The sequence below is a fragment of the Thamnophis elegans genome, chromosome 7, assembly GCF_009769535.1.
Source record: "Thamnophis elegans isolate rThaEle1 chromosome 7, rThaEle1.pri, whole genome shotgun sequence".
Lineage (NCBI taxonomy): Eukaryota > Metazoa > Chordata > Lepidosauria > Squamata > Colubridae > Thamnophis > Thamnophis elegans.
Window position 1 is genome coordinate 45,044,010 of NC_045547.1, and position 20,995 is coordinate 45,065,004.

General features: G+C 42.2%; 1 protein-coding gene across 2 annotated transcripts in view; it reads left to right on the plus strand.

Annotated features, from left to right (window-relative positions):
- Positions 1–20,995, plus strand: part of OSBPL8 (oxysterol binding protein like 8) — a 102,624-nt gene that overhangs the window by 411 nt on the left and 81,218 nt on the right. The gene's annotated exons all lie outside the window — the stretch shown is intronic.

Sequence of the window (20,995 nt, forward strand, 5' to 3'; positions counted from 1 at the left end):
CATGTCGCTACTCAGAAGGAGAAGTGTCATGCCCCATCGAGCTGCGTCGCAGCCCGGTCTTGTGGGAAGCCGGCGTGGGCGGCGAGGCAGAATCGTCCCTTAGCGGAGCTTTTGCCGGTAGTCTTCCTGGCGCGTGTGCCGTGTTGCATGACCTTGGGCACGTCTCTTGGTTCTGGCTGCTCTGATCTCTATCAAAGCGAAAAAATATTTGTGATGGTGACGATGATTCAAGTTGTGACGGCTTGGGATGTAAACGAGAGTTTTCATGTCACAGCTCTCCTTCCCCTTCGTTTAGATTGGTTTCTTTTTAATAATGTTTGGTTGTGAAAACAAAGGTGTCCCCATTTTCGCCCCGGTGTTTTGGTAACTATAGATACGCTAGGGTTTGTTAAAGGTAAAGGTTCCCCTGGCACATAGGTGCTAATCGTTCCCGAGTATTAAACTAGTGTTTAATTAGTTTCCCTATTAAAGATGTGAGATCAGCTTTCTGCCTTTTAAAGCCATAATGGGCATTTCAATTTAACCAAACTGTATAATTCAGAAATGGCTGTACATTAATTTGCTGCAAGAGCCTTGAGTAAGTGAACTAGGCAGTCAGGTATATTGTGCAATTAATTGCACAAAAGCAGCACACCATGTTCCTATTATTGCCAATACCAGATATAATTGTTAGTCATATAATTTGACTTACAGTGCTACTACTTTCTTTTTTATTAATCGGTGCCCAGTTCTGCATCACTACAAATAGCTTATTCTTCCAAGATACATTGCAATATTTGTAAATCATTATGAATACATGTAACTGTTGATTGCATAATAATGTACACAGAAGCAAATGCTTTTGTTTTTGTGCTGCTTGTTTCCATCTTTGCCATAATTTAAAGCACATTTTTTATAGCATAAGCACAGGGAAGTTTGAAGGTATAATGTAAACTAAATAAAGGATCTGAAACTCAAATTGCTCATTAGATTAAAGGCAACAATGAAGCCTTTTCATGATAAGAATGTCTACTGAATCAAAGATGAAGAGCATCACACTATATACTATTAAATAACAATAAATTCATTAAATACGCTTTTAAAAGAACACTGATTGTTAAACAGACCTACAGTTTCATTGTTTCACTTTGGCCACTTGTCTAGCTGTGTTTTTTTCATTAGCCACAAGACCAATGTTCAGTATGATTGTTGTTGGAAAACATTAAAAACTTGAATGTAATCATGTAAAGTGGCAGCATTTATCCCCTCAGAAGAAACAACACAGCCTGAATATTATATCTAGTTCCATCAAAAAATAAAAATGATATTGAGAATTTACAAAGAAAAAAAGATTTTGTGTTTATTCTTACTTGTCACCTTCTAATAAGGAGGGAAATCCAGCTCACTTTTTGATTGCTTTAAATAAAATTCAGACTAAAAGAATACTAATAAAATATAGTGCACAGGGGGAAAACAGCAATGGCTTTGGTGTTTTTCGGTGATAATTAACAAGGATGTGTGTAGGTTTGGAGGGGAGGCTATCAGGTTTAAAATCTGAGCATAATCCTTTGAGAGGTCTGTCATCTCTGGGAAGTGACTGAATAGTCACTAGAATAGAAACTGGGACCAACCCCTTTGGAATTTATAGGGGGAAGTGGTAATTTAGTATCAGAAAAGAGAGAGGGCAGTGTTGTGCTTAGGGAGCATAGCTCCCGAGTGTTACGTGAACCTTGAAGTGATAATTTTGCAGTTCCAAACAGCATTGGGGGGCTTGCAGAAGCTGTACCAGGAGTGCATCTTTGTTCCTGCTATTTGGGCGAGGGTGGCATTCTGCCCTCCTTCATGCAAGGAATCATACTTCCCCTCACAGTCAAGTTCTTGAAGACTTGGTCAAGATGCTGCCTCCTATCTCTTTTTCTGAAGCAGCAATCTGCTCACATCCTGTCTAATAGTATGGAATACAAGGAAACCCTGAATCTTGCCTGTCCCGTGTTTTTCTCCTCTGGCTAGAGTGGGTTGAAGGAGGCCACCAAGAGGCCCATATTTAGCCATTAAGCTAAGAGTTGTATTGTATTATCTGGAAATGTAACATGAAATAGCTTTATTACGGATCTAGCAATTGGACTAGAAGAGCAATATACACTTGTACTTAATTGTTCTTTACCATGACAATTGAACATTATGTGTGTGGGTTACTACAAATGGTGCAATTTCTAACTTACTGTATATACTCGAGTATAAGCCTAGTTTTTCAGCCCACTTTTTGGGCTGAAAAAAGCCGCCTCGGCTTATACTCGAGTCAGTGAAAAATTTGCCCGAAATGGAGGAGAAAAAGGGGCGGGGCCATGCCGCTGGGTGACACTCATGAATGGCCCAGTGCCCCTGTGAGTTTCCCCTCCCTCTGTGTCAGTTTGCCGCGCAGCGCGCACCGCACCATCCCCCCTCCTCACGTTCTAATGTAATGCAGGGCTGTCTTACGATTCCCCTTCCTCCCCCTCCTGCCGCTCTGCAACGATGTCCCACCTCCTCCTTGTTATGGCAAGCAGCCACATAGCGATGTCCCACCTCCTCTGGTACAGTGATCCAATGATAGGAATCACTGTGCCGTGTGTCATAGGAGGCGGGACATCGCTCCCGCGGCTGCACGGGACATCATCATCACAGCGGGACATCAGCATCATGAGGTGAGTGAAGTATTTCATTGAATACACCGCTAGTTTACTGTTTTTCTTTGAAATAAATATTCAAAAACATTATTGGTATCTATTTTTATTTTTGAAATTTACCGGTAGCTGCTGCATTTCCCACCCTAGGCTTATACTCGAGTCAATAACTTTTCCAGTTTTTTGTGGTAAAATTAGGTGCCTCGGCTTATATTCGGGTCGGCCTATACTCGAGTATATACGGTAGTCAGATTCCGCCTCCCCTAGAGAAAATTGTAATGCAGTAATGTTAAAGACTTATTGTAAGTCTTGAGTTCTGCATGTAATGATAGTCAGATTTAAAAATGTAAAGATAAATGTAATAGATGAAAGAATAAAATGAAATGGAGTCTTGCAGGAATGAGAAAAAGTAAAAATAGAAGTGGCAGTCTTTAGAGCTTGCCGTGTTAGCAAGACACAAGCACTGGGTTTCTCCCATTTATTATTAATTCTCTTTCACTAATCCTGAGAATAAGTGCAATCTCTCGTGATTTTTTTAATGAAAGACATTCTTAACTTAGATCAGAAACTGTAGTTAAATGGATTATAAACAAGATTATGTTGAAGTGATTAATAAATCTCATATTTGGAAGTGCTTCATTTTTATATATTTCAAATGTTAGATATTTCAATTTTTGCTTCACAATTTGGTTTAACTGAAGTGGAATAATTGCATAACAAAATAAATAAATTCAGCAAAGGATATTACTTCCATTGTATTATGTTTTGTAATTTCAAAGACCATATAGTTGTTTCAGAATCTAACAGATGTTTAGCATCTTCCACATGTATGGCTTTAAACTGCATGGTTCTATGTAGTATATGAAAAGAGTTCTTAGAAACATTGTTTTGTTTACTATCCAATTATTAAAAACATTATACAAAAGGGTCCATACAACTAAAATCATAAGGATATGATTTCTGGAAGTTTTACATATATTTTAATGGAATGTAAATTATCTGTTTTATTTATAGAATAATTCTAGAAATGCCATGGCTTCTGTATAATAGTTAGATTAAAAAAAAATTTCTTATTGAATACATATGCTTTGTTACATTAATAATCTTGCCTAGTGGAAAATAGGTGTGTGTGTGCGTGTGTATCTTTCTGTTTAAGGATTTGCATTGAGAATTATAGGATTTCTCATAACAGCATGCTGAACATTGGTTATTCTTTGGTTTTCTAGAGTGTCCTTACAATTTTAAATCAGACTATTGTTATTATTTTTATTGTTTTATTTTTCTGATTAAATATAACTTCAAAAATGAAAGGGAAAAAGAGAAAATTCCAGAGAAAATTAGTTATATTATTAAAATGAATTGCAAAAAAAAAAAATTCTGTCCAATGACGATATTTTCTTTGTTTCTTCTGTGGTATTAATGATTGCCCAAGACATATTTGTATTTAATTCTCTTAATACTTTTAGCATAGTACCCTTATTGTAGTTGTTCTACAATAGAACAATTGTAAGAGGGAGGCACATACTATGATTTATTTACTAGAATATGAAGTTGCACTGTACTTCTCAATATTTGCTAATGAAAAATTATGAAAGGAGAAGTCTACCACAGAACTTCCAAAGTACAGTGAGCAAACTAATTAATTTCCCTGTAAGTTTCATACTCTCGTTAGCTTTCCATTTGTATGAGTAGTTCTCAACTTTTGGGACAATTGGGACCAGAATTTCTGTTGCTAAGCAAATCAGTTGTTAAGTGAGTCATGCCTAATTTTACAACTTTTTTGCTATGATTATTAAGCAAATCACTGCGGTTAAATGAATCATGGTCATTAAGTGAATCTAGCTTTTTCCACTGGCTTTGCTTGTTGGAAGTAAGATGGAAAATACATGCTGGTTGTTAGATGCCCACATTTTGATACTATATATTATATATATATATATATATATATATATATATATATATATATATATATATATATATATATATATATATATATATATATATTTATTTATTTATTTATTTAAAGTCACAACCCCTGGTATGCCCAAATATGGGAGGAAGGTCACACTTCCACTCTCTGTCTTCGGCTCGTCACAAGAGACCATCCAGACAGAAACCCAATATTTTTTACTGTTGCCTTTTTGTTACATTTGTTATATTTATGCTGATAAATAAATAAAGGGAGACTAGTATAGATCTATTTCAAGCTATTTAGCTCTCATCAGCTAGCCACACTGTTACATTCATTTATTTGCAATGTATATGTGTAGATTTATATTTAAATTAGATATTCAAAAAAACCTTTTACTAAACAGATCTGAATCTATTAATATTCTTATTTATTCTTAGTTTTGTGAATCACTCAATCATTTTTTTCCATATCATCTGTGTCCCATTCATCCTTACAATCCACATGCAAGCTAAAAGATAGTATCCCCATCCCTGACTGCATTCATTCACAATATTGGGCAATTTTCTTTCCATCTTTGTTTTTTTATCATTAGTCATGAGAGTATAACATGTAATTATCATCATCTTAAAAATTCCTTCTTTTGTACATACCCACTACAATTTAGATGGTATTGCTTCATATATTATACTCCTTTTACTCATAATTAAAAGATACTTTCTTTTCCAGGTATATAATCTGCACAATTTGATGTAATATAATTTGATATAATTTAATTTATTGGATGTTGAAGATACCCAATTCTAAAAACTGGATAGCTGACAATATTTAAAATACATAATTTAAAAAACATGACAAAACCACACCAATAAGATTCACAGAAGATTTAGCAGGATATCCATAAGCACCCTAACACATTCCTAGAAACAAAGTTTGGTCTCAAGAGACTTATAGAACATTTGGAGAGTGCGCACTGTTTATATCTCTGGTGGGCATGGTACTCCAAAGGGCAGGGGCTGTGAGAGAGAATATGTGCTTCCTCAGTATCAGAATATAACAATGTTTCAAAGGGGAAGCATGGTTCATGCTGTTTATTCAATTATATAAGATAGGGGTCACCAACCTTTCGGACCTCAGGGACCAGTAAATTCATAATTTTAAATCCCGTAGACCCCTAATATGAATTTTTTTAAAAGATAAATAATATTTAGTGCAATATTTAAAAAATGCAAATAATTTTTCTGCGGACCACCAACATTTTCTCATGGAAGACTCTCTGTCCGGAAGACTCTCTGTCTGGCACCTGGCCCACAACCATAGAGCGCACTCCTAGAGCGGCCACTGCTGGAAGTTTGGAAGCCGAGTTTTGGAGTTTGGAAGCCGGAGAAGAAGTTATGTTTGGAGTGCGGCGGGGGTGGAACAGCCGCTTGTGCAACCCCCCTCTCCAGCCGGGAAGAGCTCCATGCACTGACCTAGGGGGTATCCCGAATGTGCCAACCTGTGGGAGCTGGAGAGCGGGCAAAGCGCCATGTGCCTTGGCACCTTAGGGATACCCCCCTAGGTCAGTGAATGGCCCTTTGCCCGGCTGGAGAGGGGGTTTGCCGGGTGGTTGCTCATGAGGCGTGGTCACCTCATAACTGCTTCGCCCCTGAGGCTGTGCCCAGCTCTTCGGAAGCCAGTTCGCAAGGGAGCAGCTGCCCAGCAACCCCAAAACAATAAGCCCTCCCCCTATAATAAGCCCAAGGCCATATTTCGTGGGGCAAAAGAAAATAAGACCCTGTCTTATTTTCCGGGAAACCGGGTAAAATTATAAAGTTATTAATATTACATGCACAGATTCAGAAACAGAGATCCAGAGTATCTTGAATATGTTGCTACAATGTTATCACTTAAGTTAGGGTTACCTAACCACCTAGCTGGTGGGTAGTTGCTTGCATGATAATCTTTAAATTAGAAAACAGAATGAGCATGTTTTGAGTAAGACAGGGCTTTGGAGACCTTATGCAACATTAACCAGAATTTAAGAAAAGTGATTGTCACTATGTCCTGTGATTTTGTTATACCTGATAACTTAGTTCTTTCTTTTCTTTTATTTTTTATTTTTTTTTGATGGTATAGCTACTTTTTTATTGTTGTTTTGCTCTTAGTTGTGAGGCAAATCAGAAAATTTTTGATGAGTAAAATTGACAAATAGTTAGGCTGCCTTGAAAATTATGCAATAGGGTGCAATGGAAGATTACTTCTGATTTCACTATACTTTCTTGCTATACAAAGTTAAGCACACTAATTTTTTTTTTTATTATTTCTTCTGTATTAAATGTTTTATTCATTTTCATTTTCAATTTTGTACATTCACTTATATACGGGATATTTGCAATAATAATAATATAATAGTAAGAAAAAAAAAAACCCCAACCTAAACACAACTCATAAGCCCAACCTATCGCTTTCATACACCCCTTCTTCTCCCCCTCCAACTTTCCTTTCTCCCTCCAACGATCACCCCTCCTACTTCCTTTCTCGCCTTCCTCACCCTCCTTCCCCTCTCATCCTCCTTACATTCCCCTCTTCCTCCCTCCTTACTTCTCCCTCTTCCTTTCCTCTACTTCTCACTATGGTGCATTTCTCTATTCCTTACGCCAAAAAGAAAAAAGAAAGGAAAAAAGCAATAAGAAAAAAAAAAGAAAAATAAAAAGAAAAGATAAGGAACAACAGTATACAAGTGTATTCTTCTTATTCTATATATTGAAACTATATCTCCACCCACCCACCCACCCCCAATGAACCCCCCTCCCTAACCCCCTCCGACTTCCCAGGTCACACACCCGGCACAGTTCAGTACCATTCACCTTCAAAATATCTTATTAACAATAATAATGAAAATAAAATAAAAAGAACACTCCGAAAAAGAAAAAAAACAAAAACAAAAAAGTAAATAAAAAAAAAATTGAAAAATCTTTTGCATTATGCTCAGCCTCCCATCATTCTTAAAATTTAAACAGTGTGAATCATTCCATTTATATTTTGTCCTCGTCCCTTACTTCTTTGATATTTACCCCCATCTTCCTGTAGACTCTCCAGATAGCCTTTCTTAACCTTATATTCAAATATTAGTTTATACAAAAATCAATTTATCTTCATACTTTCGCTACTCATCTTCCTATCCTTCGTTTCACGTCTCCATTCCTCCCAAGCCCAAATTGCATAAGATTAGGATCTCGCTCTTCACTTTAAAATCCTGAGCTTTTTATGTTATACTTCAGACATGTAAATTCGTAAAATGTGTGCCCAAAATCCATACCAGTTCGTTCAATCCCAAGATCCCTTCATCAATATCCCGCTCCACCTTCCTTTCTGCCCCACTCTTCCCAACTCCATTCATCCCAAACCGCAATTCAAATAAATCTTAGTCCCCACTTTCCTCACAGAAAACACTTCATGCGCAGTTTGGATTGAAATTCAAATAAGTCTTGTAAAAGTCCCGTATAATATCTGTCTAGAATAAGCAATGCTTCTTTCCATTCCTCATCAGTACACAGCTTTACCATTTCATACCAAACAGAAATCCTAAAGTTTTAATCAGTCCAAAAGCTTAGAAAGTATTTTAAAGACGTCGCTGGGTCTATATTCTTTACTCTTCTGCCCTTCCGGAAAGAAAAGGCAACCCTCTGCCTTATAACCACGTGTCCCGCTGCTTTGAAAATATGACTGAATCCTCAGTTTCCGCTCTTCTGCCTCTCCAGTAGGGGGAGAACAACTCCCTCCTTCTTGTAACCAAGTGACTTGCTGCTTATCTTTCCTTCACCTTGTCCTTCCGCGTTTCCAAGTGAGTCAGGAAGCCCCGCCTTCAGAGTTTTATAATAAAAGTCCCGAGCTTCCGAAACAGAATTAATACGAAATCTTTGATTTTCAAATGTAACTGTGATTCCAACTGGAGCTTCCCATTTATACTTTATTTAACGATTTCTAAGTTCTTGGGTTAAAAAAGTATAACCTCTCCTTGCTTGCAGCATCTGGAGCGGGATCTCTTTAAAGACAAACAAATCATGGCCATCTATTCGGAGCCTGTTATTGTAAAATTTTTGAGTAATCGCATTTCTGGATTCTCTTGTGAAAAAGTATATAATTATGTCTCTTGGAAGCTGTCGTTGCTCTGCTACACGCGAATTCTGGTGATAGATTTTTCGAATATTCCAATCAAAATTGAGTCCCGGACCTCCCACCGCTTGGCTGAAAGCTTCTACAAACGTCTGTTTCAAGTTCTCTCCTTTCTTTTCGGGCAGTCCTCTGACTCTTATTGCAGACGCCTTTCTGTTATAATTTATCATTGTAAGTTGTGTTTGAGTATCTGTAATCTCTTGTTGTAATGCTTGGATATTAGAAGTCAAATTAAAATTAGCCCCCTCCAAAGTTTCCAATTTCGTCTCCATTTCTTCAATATAATCTGTTAAAGTAGACGTGACTTCAAACATATTCGCATTTATCTGGGCAATTTTGGTCTGTATTTTATCGCATAAATCCAACACAAATTCTTTAATTTCTTTTCTAAAGTCATTAATTATTTGAAAGAGAAGCTCCTGTGTCAAAGAATCTCCAGTAGGTGGCGTAGGAGACAAAGGCAGCGATTTGGTAACAAGTTCTTTAAGCACAAGGGGGGAGGATTTTTTTGCCTGTTTAGACCTGGGAGACATTATAGATAAAATCTGAGAATAGACAGATAAACAGTGTCTTCAGCTGGTCAGTTCTCCATAAATTATTTGTAGATTTTGCTCATTAATGAGTAGCAGTCTCCGGGGAAATAAAGGCAGTTAATTACGTCTTCAATCACCAACACAGTAAAAACGCCATTTTGTATCCCAATTGCGCAGAGAAGTTCAAAGGAAGAACAAGGCTGGTGTTTAGATAGTTAAAAAAAAAAAACACATCACAGAAGTGAGACCCGCTCGTATTATCTTAAAAACAATTTATCATTGTCCTGAGTGTGGGAGTCGGCTGTCTAGGGCTGCAAAAAGGCAGCTGCGAAGAACTGGCTGGAGATAAGAGCTCAGTTACGCTGGGTCTATTCTCTGTTCGCAGCCCAAAAAAAAAAGGGAAAAGGGCTGTGAACTACGAATAAATCCTAACACCTGAGCTTCTGCCTGTCCCTTTCTGCCAGAAAGGGATGATATCTATTGATCTTAATTAGATATACAGACCAGTACTCTAAGAGGGGCTCCGTTGAGCTCCTCGGCGACAGGCTCCTCCCACAGGAAGTCAGTTCTTTCTTTTATTAAAAACACAGGAAAAGCTTGTTCTCAGAGAATCTCAAAATTTCTAAGAAAGAAAGAGGAATCTGTATATTCAGAAAACTTGTAATGTACATTACTAATCTTAAAATTAAGTTTATTTGTTCCAAGCACAGAGTATGTGTCATACATCAGATTTTAGAGAATTGTTTGTGTTTAATGTAAGCAATATGGTAACCTGTTGTAATGAGATTGCATAAACTATAGCTGTTTACTAGGGGAGTTGATGTAATTTGCTGTGCTGCTGACAGTTATAAAAATGGACTTGGAACTATTATTTTCTGATTAGGTATTGTTAGCCAATAAATGATTTGGTTAGCAACTAGTTTGTAGTAATTATAGATATTTTCTGACCTCTCAGTTTCTTGATACTAGTAATGTGTCGTATTATAAAAAGACAGTTTTTCCCTTATAAAACATCTATCAATTCATATGAATTCTCAAGATACTACTCTTAACATGATGTAGTGACAACTAATATAATTTATTAAGAGATACTTCTTTTAACTTGTGATGTAATGATCACTAATAGAATATTCAACTTGTCTCTGAATATTGATTGGGTAGTCAAGCTTCTAGAATTACTATTTGAATTGGGAATTCTGCATATGCAGATAGATTTTAATAGATTTTGAAATTTATTTATCATATGTATTATTTGCATATTTCTCATATTAATTTTATCAATTGTATTTGGCCTTTTAAGACTTTATTCATTTTTAGATTACAATGCTTAGTATCACAAGATAGCAGTCTATAAATTTTTTGATTTCTAATTCTTTTTTATTCCTGCTTTAAACAGATTTTTGCAAATTTTGCAAAGTTGTATCTAATATACAATTTAGTAAATTTTCCCTTAAGAAAAACTTTTCCTTTCCTAAGTTCACATTTCTCATAGTCTATTTCTTTAGAAGATAAACAAAATCGGTAAGACTTGATGTAAATTAAAGAAAAACCAAATTTTCTTGCTAATTTCAAGAGGACTGACAAAACTCTATTTTATCCAGAAAAATTATTCTACAACAGTTTTATTTTGTATTATAAATGAATTCCACTATACCATTTTTAACAATTTAACAAGTTATTTAGAACAAAAAGTGTTAATGATTCTAATATTTGCTTTAAGCTTGTTCATAGTAATTTCCCAGTTCATTTTTTCAATCTGAGAATTGATTTATATTTCCTGTACTATTATAAAAAATCATAACTTTTTCTTAAATAGGAATGATAACTAGAGATGCTTTTAAAAAATACCGGTGATTTCTATGGAAAATGATAAGTGGTCTTCATGATAAAGAAAAGAGCTTACATAAGCAAAGTAGGCTTCATAATGAAGACAGTTATTATTCAATTCACATGGAACAGAGCTGCCCATACGCCAAGGGTGTCAAACTCGATTTCATTGAGGGCCGCATCAGGGTTGGGTTTGACCTTGGAGGGGGCGGAGTGAGTATGGATGGGGGGACATAGGGGCATGGACAGCTTGACGTCACTCATGTTGGTGCGCCTGTGGTGGCCCAAGTGCTCTACAAGAGAAAATGGATTCCTAAGCTCCATTTAGAGCTGCAACAGCCTCCTGCAACCCTCTGCCAGCGAAAATGGAGCTCAGGAGGACCCGCATGTGACCCTCCTGAGCTCCATTTTCACTGGCAGAGGCACTGCGGGCCAATCCTTTGCTCCTTCCAGGGTCGCCTCACGGGCCAAATCTAAGCACTCCGCAGGCCGGATCCAGCCCACTGGCCTTGAGTTTGACACCCCTGCCATATACAATGTTGCATGGAACATTCGGAATGCCTACTTTCATAAATAGGATTATTTGTTTTAGATATGTCACAGAGGTAAGATAAATCCTTGCTCCCACACAAAGTGATTTTTTTTTCAGGAAAATATATACATGATTTTTCCCATTTAACCAATGAATACAGTATTAGCAATTTCTTACCTAAACAAAATCACTAAATGTTTAAAGCTGTGGTTTATTCATTAATGAATAAACCACAGTTTTAAACATTCATAAATGTTTAAAGCTGTGGTTTATTCATCAGTCATTAAACTGATAAATTATTAGTTTAATGACTGATAATTTGTTAATTTGTGTTTTTCCTCCAAAATGGGATACAGTGTGCATTTTGAATTATCTGCCCCTTTATAGTATAATTTAGTTTTGTTAAGAAGTAGGAAATATAAGCACGAAGTAGGAAATATAAGCACTATATCAACTATGTGATAGTTGATATAGTGGAGAACTTACAGAAATGACTTGAACAGAAGACAGCCCCTAGCTATTTTATATCAGCAAATTTATATGGCCAGATATTCAAAAGACAAGAGAAAATATTTTCTCTTCATTTTACTGCTGTATTGGATTAAAAGGCTGACATCTCAGTTGCAACTGCAGTAGTTACTTTTAGTTGGGAAGGGAAAATCTGCTCCTAGAAATGTATTACTGTAGTCTGTTTTTAATCTACTCAGATGGTCATAAGCATGTTTTTGTTCATTTGCCATGCAGTGATTTCCTGCTGTGATCTGTCTTTTCACCATGATTGCCACGATGAAACAGATTATGTAACATAATTTCTTTGGATATTGGGAAAGTTTGGGATAAAATGTTGTGCTGTAGTACTAAATATTATCAACATATGATTCATGCAAAATATGTTTATAGTGTAGTATATTAAATGCTCTTTGGTATTACCATTGTTTGATACAGAGAATGTCATACGTTTCAGTTTCCTATGACTGCAGATAGCAGTCAACTTTTGAAGTCAGTAAACAGGATGCTCAAAATTGAAATAGCAAGTTAACAAAGGAAGTGTTACTGAACCACTTTTTGCTCAAGTTTGTTGTTGTTGCATTATGTGCTATGGAGACATTTATTTTATTCCTTTATACCACAGAAATAATTCTTAGTATTAATATAACAAGAATTGGGAAGAGCATGGGAGAAATAAATATTCTTATGATGGAAAAACAAACTTGCTTCATTTATTCCTTTTCCTTTTTATAATTAATTATCTGGGTAGTTATAAATCATATTTTACTAAGTTTAATTGTAATGTTGCGTGAAAAGAAGTACCATATTTTTCTGAGTATAAGACGCACCCTTTTCCCTCAAAAAAGAGGCTGAAAATCTGGGTGCATCTTATACACTGAATACAGCACTTTTTACCTCCTGAAACCCCGCCCCCTTCACCAAAATGGCCATGCAGAGTCTTTAGGAGGCTTATAGAGTGCTCCTGGGGGCTGGGGAGGGCAGAAATGAGCGAAAAACAGGCCATTTTTTGCAAACATTTGCCAGCCTCCAGGAGCACTCTATAAGCCTCTTAGAGGCTATCCATGCACTTTTTTTTTTTTTTTTTTTACAAAAAATGGTCCCTTTTCACAAAAAGTGGGCCATTTTTTGCTCATTTTTGCCCTCCTGGTCCCTCCAGGAGCACTCTACAAACCTCCTAAAGGCTATTCATGCCCTTTGTTAAAAAAAGAAAACAGGCCCATTTTTTGAAAAATGGCCTGTTTTTGGGTGGTCTGCTTTTTTAAAAAAATTGTCTCTTCAAAATCTTGGTACGTCTTATACTCTGATGCATCTTATATGCTGAAAAATAGTTTGTATGCAAGGTAGATGGATTGCTGCAGGAAGTTTTCTGGTTTCTTTGTGTCCTTACTTCCCTTCTGTTTAATTGTTGCATTTACTGTTAATATTCCAGAACAATATTTTTCATCCTCAACAACTTTAAGATGTATGAACCTCAACTCCCAGAATTTTCCAACCAACATGAAATCCATACATTTTAAATTGCTGAAGATGAAGGCATTGTTCTAGATTTAGAACAAGGTTTTTTTTTTAAAAAAATTACATGTTATAACATATAAAAATTCGGTTTTCAGTTAAACAATGTGTTTTCTGCGTACAAATAGTTTTAGGAAATAATAATCAAAGTGTTTACAACAGTGTTCATTAGATTGGTATTAGTTCTATAATAATAATAACCACCACCACCACCACCAGAGGGCATTTGGGCTGCTTTTCTCTCCTCCATACCTGACCCTGCCTTCCTGTCACCAAAGAGCAGCTGGGCTGCCATGGCTGGGCTTGGATGGCTATGTCCCTATGGTTATGGGATTAGTGTCTTCGAATCGGTAGTAATTTAGCCACCACTGATCACCAATAATGAGAAGAAAACAACAAAATTCTACACCGGATCAGTAGTTGCCCGGGTCAATAAGGGCCGTATCAGATGATGTGGCTCCTGGTCATCTGTTGAAAATTGGACTATAGGACTCAGTTGTTACTACTGGGAAACCAGGGCATGCAATTGCAAAGCGACTGAAACAAAAGCGCAAAATCTGGACAACTGAACAAAATTGCGAAATCATCAAATGTTACTACCAGGCAGAACCAAGAGCCAGGGGATTTCAAAAAAGAATGATGCAACTGTGGAAGACAAAACACCTGAAAAATGACATAACTGAACAACGATTCATGGATCAAAGACGTTTCATCATCCATAATAAAGTTTTTACAGATGTGGAAATGCAACATTTAGAAACATTGGCTAAAAAGAAAACAACAAGGAATGATGAACAAGCTGAAGAAATTGTTCCAACACCTGAACAAACTGGCCAAACAGCGGAAGAAACCAATAAACAGGATGAAGATCCTCCTGTGCAACAACTCAAAAGTGTAGAGCTAAATGATCTAGTGAAAATATTGAAAGAAAAAAATTGAAAATCACTTCAAAGAAAACACAGAAAGAAAAAGACTGCTGGCCATTCATTAAGTGCATAGCAAATGAGTGAAAGATCTACCATATTTTCTGGAAGACACACCCTTTTTCCCCCCAAAAGAGGGTAAAAATTTGGGTGTGTCTTATACACTGAATGTATCCACCCCATCAGAGGCCAAAAACATAAGGCAGGGAGGAAGAGATGGTCTGTGGCAATCCCTGAAGCTTAGAACAGCTGATTGGGGGTATTCCGGCTGTCTGATCCACCCACCAATCAGCTGTGCTGAATCAGGCTGCAATAAGTGCTAATGCTGCTGGTCAGAGTTTGTAGCAGCAATCACATTCAGAAAGCACACACAAGCAACTAATTCAGCAGGATTCAAAATAATAATAATATACAATACAACACCAAAAGCAGGTTTTCCAAGGTAGCAGTAAATTACAAGCAAAACACAAGCAATTTCACTTTCAGCTCTCAGCTAAACCAGGCTCCTTCCTTCTCCTTGTTGCTCACACAGCAAATACTGTTTCAGAGTCCAAATAGCCCTCATTGGCTGACTTAGTTGCAATGCCTATTAATTGGCTGGCCTTGTTACCATGTATTCCAAGTCATGCAGAGGCATAATTTTTTTTCTTTTCATTTTCCTCCCCAAAAACTAAAATGCATCTTATACCCCCAAAAATATGGTAAATGCCGTGAACAACATTTTCTCCTGTGCACCGCTTGGAGAGTCCAAGCAATGGGTTATTTCAGTCTGCTTGCCCTGGACTGAGAAGTCTTTTCCCTGGCCACGCCTCCTTGTGTGGCTACGTTCTCCAGAAAAAATTCTCAGTCCAGCCCAATCGGATTGAATTCTGTGAGCTCCAGCTACTTGGTTTTTTTCCCTTTGGCTTGGACTCTCCATTCTGGTCTTTTCCCTTTTTAAATCTTTTTTCCTTTCTTCCTCTTTCTTCCTTGTCCCTGAGCAGCCTGGATTGCTGCATTTGAGCCTCTCGGAAGCTGGGAGGCAGACGGTGAGTGGGGGAGGGCTCTCCAGGCCGCGTTTTCACAGCCGGCTTCGGAGACCTGCCGCTTGCCTTTTAAGGCCGCGGCGATCGGCGGTGAGGCTTCTAGGACTCGCAGCAAGGCTGCGCTTGCCATAATTTGTTGTTTTATCATAGTTTTTTCGTTTCTGGCCCCAGCAAGGCCTAACCTGCTGCGGAGGTGAGCGAGACCAGCGGTTTTAGCCGCATTCGCTCCACGCTCATCCTCCTTTCCTCCCACACTGTTGCGGCGGCCATTTTGGGCGAAGGTGTTCCGCGCCCTTTTATGCCCAGGCCCACCGCTTCAGCTCCATCTCATCGGGCAGCCGCTGGGTGAACAGGGGGTACAGCGGGGGTCCTCAACTATCCCTCAACTGTCCCTCTGCCATCCTCATCGATCGCCATGCAGCGCTAGCGCCAGTGCTATCCGTGGCCTGCGCTCTGGCTCAGAGAGGCTCCCGGGGCCTGCATGATTGGCAATTTAAATTTCCCCCCTTTTTCTTCGCAGGCACCTGGGTTTTCCTCTGGTTCCCCAATTAATCTTGCGGTTTGCACTGCAGATCCCTTGGCCTCCACCCCCTCTGCTCTCTCTCTGGCACTCTCTCTCTCTACCATGTATTCATGTTCATGTGATTTTTGTGATTTATGTTTCCTCTTTATTCCTTTGTTGCAGAGTAGCCAGTCAGAGCTTCCAGTTCTCCTGCCACCTCCCTGCACTTGTCTGATCTACCTGTGTGATCATTCACCATGGATCCCTCTACTTCAGGTTCTTTCGCTGGTAGACAGGGTCCCCTGCAGATTCCAAGCGAGGCTTCCCCCCCCCCGCTATGGAGGATGGTTCAGGCAGGGTTAGGGTGGTCAGCCAGGGTAAACACCCCAAGATCCCCTCTGTGGCTGAGGCTAGGGATGCCGAAAGGCACCAGAGGGCCCTTGAGAAGCAGTTTGAGAGGGCTAGACGCCTGGCAGAGAAGGAAATCCCCCCATCTTCTACTCCTGGGGGATCTTCAGCCCTGCCCCCTCCCAGGGAGGACCCCGCGGTTTTATTGGCCGAGAAGGTTGAGTCGCAGGATTTATCTCCTAAATAAATGGGAGATCCTTGGCTCCCTCTTCTCCAACTCCTTCCTGGTCCTATAACCAGGGGCCAGCCCCTGTGGAACCTTCCAGGTCCAACCCTCCTGCAGGCCCTTTTCCTCTTCAAGGGGAGCCTGCTGATCTGGATATGGATTCGGATTCTGACTTCAAGTTATCCCCTCACATGAAAGGGGGGGTGGCCCGGGCCATTGCAAAGGGCATCGAGGCTGCCATGTGGAAGCGCGAACTTCCATCCTCAGGCCCTCCTCAGCCTGCTCAGGCTGGCCCTCCCCCGCCAAAGCATATGCACCACCCCTCTCTTGAGTCTTCCGAGGTCAGTGAGGCCTCTGCCCTTGAGGACCCTGGCCAGGATCTCCTTCAGATGTCTGATGATGAAGACCTCCCTTCCGACGCCCCAGCCTTTTCGGGCCTTTTCAAGCCCAGCCTATTCAAATCAATCCTACACAAAGTGAAGGTGGCTACCGGAGAAGGGATTAAACCCACGCCAGCTCCAGCCCCATCAGGTGCTGCTCTGGTGAATCACAATGCTGCCATGTTTAAGGTTCCTCCTTCCCACCAGCAGTTGGTGCCGATTCCCAAACTCTTCCTTGATCTTATACAACGTCAATGGAGTCAGCCAGCCACCTCATCCTCCCCCAGTGGGGTGGACAAACAGCTGTATACCATGGAGCCCGCCCTGGAGGACCTGTTGGTCCTGCCAGAGGTGGATCCTCCTATCACGGCTCTCACCTCTAACACGCCCCTCCACGCGGATCTTTTAGAAGGGTTCAAAGTGGAGGACAAAAAGGCAGAGAAGGCCTGCCACAAGACCCATCTTGTGGCGGCCTGGGCCATTAGAGCGGCCTCCTCCACCTCATTCTTTAATAGGACTGTTGTGATCTGGCTGCAGGAACTCCAACACAAGCTACCGGTTGATGATGCTCGTCTTCACCAGGACGTGGCTAAGACGGTTTCAGCGGCCCAGTATGCTGCGGATGCTTCGCTTAATGCCACCAAATTTGCGTCCAAGGCCCTAGCGTCGAATGTCACTTCCCGAGGCCTCATTTGGCTCTGCCACTGGCAGGCGGACCAAAAACACAAATGGAAGCTGGCCGCTGCGCCCTTCAAGGGTGCCAAGCTGTTCGGGGAGGTGTTGGACCCCTTCCTCATAGAGTCCAAGGACAAGAGGAAGGTCTTGCCCTCTACTTCCAAAAAGCAGGACCGCAAATCCTCCCACTACCATAGAAGGCAGTCCTTTCGTGCCTCTGAGCCCTCCACATCTGCCGCCTTTAATCCTTCCTCGGGCCAGTCAGGGGAGAGGGCGCAGGAGAGGTCTTCCTTTCGAGACAGGGGGAGGCAGCAATATGGGTTCCGTAAGTTCAACTGTGGTGGGGCCTCCAATAGGCCTTTCCGCAAGTCCAAGTGACTCCCCGATGTCGTCTCCCATAGGGGGTCGACTCCAGTTGTTCGCCTCCCATTGGGCCCAGATGGTGGAGGACGCCTGGGTGCTTCAGACCATCAGGGAGGGCCTCTCTCTGGAGTTCCTTTCCCTTCCTCCCAGAAACTTCATCAGGTGCCCTACTCCCTCCTGTCCCGTGAAAAGGGAGCGGATGGACCAGGAGGTCCTTCACCTCCTGGAGATAAACGCTATTGCAGGTGCCCCCCGGGCAGGAGGGGAGGGGATATTATTCCATCCTCTTCCTGGTGCCCAAGAACTCGGGGGGGGGGTGTGGAGGGCCATCTTGGACCTCAAGAATCTCAACCGGTTCATTGCCTACCAGAGGTTCAAGATGCAGTCCCTCCAGTCCATCCTGGTGGGGATCCGCCAGGGAGACCTCTTGACTTCTATCAATCTAAAGGAGGCATATCTCCATATTCCCATCCATCCTCAGCACAGGAGGTTCCTACACTTCTTCTATGCCAGCCGACATTTTCAATACAGGGCCCTTCCATTCGGCCTGTCGTCGGCTCCCAGTACCTTCACAAAGGTCCTGGCGGTAGTGACTGCCCACCTCCGGCGCAGGCCCATACGGCTCCAGTGCTACCTGGACGACATCATCATTCAGTCGTCGTCCAGGCCGCAGGCCATGCGGGACCTCCACATCACCATGAGGACCCTCAGGAACCACGGCTTCTCTCTCAACTTGGAGAAAAGCCACCTTACACCTTACACCAGAATCAACCACCTGGGGGCGGTGATAGATTCCTCCTTATGCAGGGTGTTCCTATCCCAAGACAGGGTAGAGGCTCTAAGGTCCTTGACACATAAGGTGATCCGTGCAAGGCAGGCTCAGGTGGTTCTCTTGTCCCAGTTGCTGGGAAAGATGATTTCGTGCCTGTCGATTGTTCCCTGGGCCCGGGTCCACTCAAGGGCTCTGCAGTGGCTACTTCTGCCCCACCAGAGAGCCAACAGGAACAACTCGACCATGCTGATTCCTGTCCCTCCGACCGTGAAGAGGTCTCTCCAATGGTGGACATTGCCTGCGATCCTCAAGGGACACCTCTTCAGGGAGCCCGACAGGGTGGTCATCACCACCGACGCCAGTCTCTTCAGCTGGGGAGTACATCAGGGGCAACTCGTAGTCCAAGGCAAATAGTCTGCATTGGAGTCCCGCTGCAGCATCAGTCTTCTAGAGCTGAGGGCGGCAAGGTTGGCCCTTCGTCGTTTCCATCTGTCGATTCGCCGACGTCATGTCCTGATGACGGACAACGTGGCCACCAAGGCGCACATCAACCCCCAGGGTGGCACCAGATCCAAGCGGCTGATGGCGGAGGCGGAAGCACTGGGCCGCTGGGCAGAGCACCACCTGGAGTCCATCTGCTCTGATCACATCTCAGGCATTGACAACACCTGCGCAGACCTCTTCGCCACCAGGGAGAACGCCCAACTGGAGAGGTTCTTCTCCCAATTTCTGACCCCGAGAATGGAAGGAACGGACACTTTGCGCTGCCACTGGCCCCGGGGTCTGCTCTACGCCTTCCCTCCTCTTCCTCTCCTGCCGCAAGTCCTATCCAAGATCATCGCGGAGGAGGCAGAAGTGATTCTCGTGGCTCCCCATTGGCCCCGGAGATCATGGTTCACCGACCTGGTCAGCCTGTCAGTGTCCCCTCCATGGCGGATCCCTCCGAGTCAGGTCTCTCTCCACCAAGGGGTCGTTGTCCATCCGGAACCCCAGTGGCTGCAGTTGGCCGTCTGGCACTTGAGGGGGACCTGCTGAGGAACGAAGGTCTCTCGGAGGAGGTGGTATGCACCATACAAGTTGCTCGGCGTCCTTCCACGACGAGAATCTACGATGCCACGTGGGCCTCCTTCGCCAGATGCTGTGAGGATCGTCTCATGGATCCAGTTACTGCTCCTGTGTGCTGTGTTTTGGACTTCTTGCAAGGGGGCCTTGAGAAGGGGTTGTCCCCGAATACGCTGCGGCGCCAGGTGGCGGCCTTGTCCACTGTCTGGTCCGGGGATCCTTCCTTGTCTCTCAGCAAGGTCCCCAGGGTACGCTGTTTCCTGAAGGGCGCCTCGAACCTACGTCTGCCCGCCATCCATCAATACCCCACCTGGCAGCTGTCCATGGTGCTCCAAGCGCTCACCGCTCCATCTTTCGAGCCTCTGCGTTCCGTTTCTCTTTGTCACCTCACACTGAAGACAGCCTTCCTGATAGCCAACACCTCTGCCCGCCGTATGTCTGAGTTGGCGGCCTTGTCGGTTCGTCAGGACCTTTGCATTGTTCATCCCGACAGGGTCCTTCCTTCATTCCGAAGGGCAACACCCGCTTTCATAGGGCACAAGAAGTCATGTTGCCGAGTTTCTGCTCGCGCCTTTCCCACGCGCGTGAGCGCTCTTGGCACACACTGGATGTTCGGCGGGCCCTGAAGGTCTACCTCCCCCGGACCTCAGAATTCTGTCAGTCTGAGGCCTTGTTCATATCTTTCCAGCCTGGTTCTCTGGGCAAGAAAGTCGCCTCCACCAGCGTGGGAAGATGGTTGAGGGCATGCATTGCCTCCGCCTACGAGGGCCAGTCTCGGGTGGTTCCACGTAATATCACTGCCCACTCTACGAGGAGCGCCGCCACCTTAGTGGCCTGGGCCTCCCAGGCTTCGATCGAGGAGATCTGTCGGGCGGCCACGTGGTCTTCACCTTCTCCTTTCGTCAGACATTGTAAGCTTGATGTATTTGCATCGGCTGAGGCGGCCTTCGGCAGGAGAGTGCTCCAGGCGGTTGTTCATGCGAATGAATCCCGGGACCTTCTTTCTGCCCGCTCCGATGGACAGTAACTTGGGTATGTCCCATTGCTTGGACTCTCCAAGCGGTATACAGGAGAAAGACCATTGGCTTACCTGTAA